Source organism: Vespa mandarinia, chromosome 24 (assembly GCF_050613455.1).
Source record: "Vespa mandarinia isolate Hongniang chromosome 24, ASM5061345v1, whole genome shotgun sequence".
NCBI classification, from domain to species: Eukaryota; Metazoa; Arthropoda; class Insecta; order Hymenoptera; family Vespidae; genus Vespa; species Vespa mandarinia.
This window is the reverse complement of record NC_140833.1, coordinates 2,252,501-2,255,000: the sequence shown is the minus strand read 5'-3', so window position 1 is coordinate 2,255,000 and position 2,500 is coordinate 2,252,501. Positions and strand designations below refer to the sequence as shown.

Sequence of the window (2,500 nt, the reverse complement as noted above, 5' to 3'; positions counted from 1 at the left end):
TATTATTATTATTATTATTATTATTATTATTATTATTATTATTATTATTATTATTATTATTAATTATTAATTATTAATTATTATTAGTATTATTATTGGTATTATTGTTGTCTTTTGTTGTTGTCATCGTTGTCATTATTATTTTTAGTGTCCAATGCTTTCTTTTTTTGTTTTTTGTTTTTTTCTTTTTTTTTTTTTTTTTTTTTTTGTTACCAAATTTACCTTTTCGAACCTTGCCAGGCTCTGATTCCTTCTTTCAATCTGAAGATCTCTTTTCATTTTTCTTTTTCTTTTTTTTTTTTTTTTAACTCTTTAATTTTATTTTCGAACGAATTCTAGAACTATTATTGTTATTGTTATTATTATTTTTCTCTTTTTTCATTTATTCTTCGTAGCGCCTATTAATCTTTTTTTTTTTTTTTTTTTACCGAACTTACCTTTCCACAACTTTGTTGTCAGGTTCTGATTGCTTTTTTTTTATTAAAAGATTTTTTCTCATTTCTTTTTCTTTTTTTTTTTTTCAAATAAATTTCCAAACCATTTTTATTATTATTATTTTTATTAATATTATTATTATTATTTATTTATTTATTTATTTATTTATTTATTTATTTATCTGTCTATCTCTATCTCTTTCTGCTTCGCATGGTTTTAATTGCACTAATTTTTCTTCTTTTTTTTTGTTGTTCTTTTATTTGTTTGTTTGTTTTTTTTTTTTTTATTAATAATACTATCTATCATTTAAAATATCAACGATGATAGATTCAAATAATCACGATGGAACAGATTTTTATTATTATTTTTTTTTAATTTTCTTTTCGACACTTCCGACATTACAGCGACTTATTATTATTTATTTATTTATTTATTTATTTATTTATTTATTTATTTATTATGTTTATTAAATACTAATCGTACTTTTCTTCTTCTACGTACGAAATCAATCGAACTTATATTCCACTTTTCACTTTTTTTATTGCTATTTTTTTTTTTTATTTCCCCATTTGCTTCTTTTTCTTTTTTTTTTACATTTATTCGTTCATACGTACGTACGTTCGCTCGTATATTTATTTACTTATTTATTTATTTGTTAATGAACACGATCTACCGTTTTAAGTTTCTCTCCTACGACGATACATTTAATCCCGATCGAACAGGTTACTTTATTTTTTTTTCTTTTCTCTCTCTCTCTCTTTCTCTCTTTCTTTTTTTTCCTTTTATCCTTATCTATCCATCCATCTATCTTTCTATCTATTTCTCTCTCTCTCTCTTTCCTTTACGAATATGTGATTACCTACTTTGTATGCACTTTTTTTTATCTTTCTTTCTTTCTTCTCCCGATCATGGTGACATTTTATAGTGTGAAGAAAAGTTTTAAGAATTTCTCGTGATAATTAACGATCATAAATTTCTTAAATATGATCGTATGTTATTATCATTTATGTCGTTTCGAATTTATATATATATATATATATATATATGTATGTATGTATATATATATACGTACATGTAACAGACACACACAGATGCATATTCATATACATGCATCGAAACATCTATTTATCGTAATTAACTGGAACGTTTAGTTAATTTATCGATTGGGTACAAAAGTTAAATTATCGTTTATAGATACGAATGAAAAAATTCTTATCCTATGAAAGGAGCGATGTCGATCAGAAAAATTATAGATACCAAACGACGATGATGATGTAAAGACTTAGTAGACTTGTTGATAGGACTTTTGATATGAATCTGTTGCAGGGAGAAAAAGGGGGAAGTGCAGAGACATCGTTTAATCATTGATTTGCCTTTTGAAATTAATTTCAATGATTTTCTTGTCTTTTTATTTTTTCTTTGTTGTCTTTTTTTCTTCCTTTTTTCTTTTTCATTTTTATTTCCCCCCCAGCCCCCCCTCCTTTTTTCTTTTCATTTTCCTTTTATCCATTTCTCTCTTTTATCGTCTTTTTATTCATTTTTCATTTATTTCATTTCGAAAGTATCCGTGGTCGACGTTAATGGGTTAGAAATGAATTAGATATTAGAAATGATTTGTTTACGATGATTACGCATACCACGAACGTGTTTATAGTTTTCTTTCGTAGATTTACGAAGCCGATCATTCCTTCGAAGAATTTTTATTATTGAAACACGTCGTAATAATAATGACGACACGGTATAAATGTTTTTTTTTTTTTCCTTTTTGTTTCCTTCTTTTTCTTTTTTTTTATTTTCTTTCTTTCTTTTTTTTTTCTCTTTTTTTTTATTTTTTAGAACGTTCGGAATAAATATTTTTCATAAATCAATCGTAGAAAATTAAAATCGGTCATATAATTTTTAATCGTCAGAATGTCCAATTGAATAGCTTTAAACAAGAATCTAGATACTTTATCTTGTATGTGTGTATATGTGTGTGTGTGTGTGTGTATATGTGTTTCTAAGAATACGATCGACCTCCTAAACTAGTCCAAGCTGACCTTTGATACTTTTCATTAGAGTTTCA

The 2,500-nt window shown here is 24.9% G+C and overlaps 1 protein-coding gene across 2 annotated transcripts in view; it reads left to right on the top strand.

The window, feature by feature from the left end:
• The window catches only part of LOC118442515 (uncharacterized), a 112,048-nt gene that overhangs the window by 2,910 nt on the left and 106,638 nt on the right, over positions 1 to 2,500 (top strand). The window lies entirely within an intron of this gene.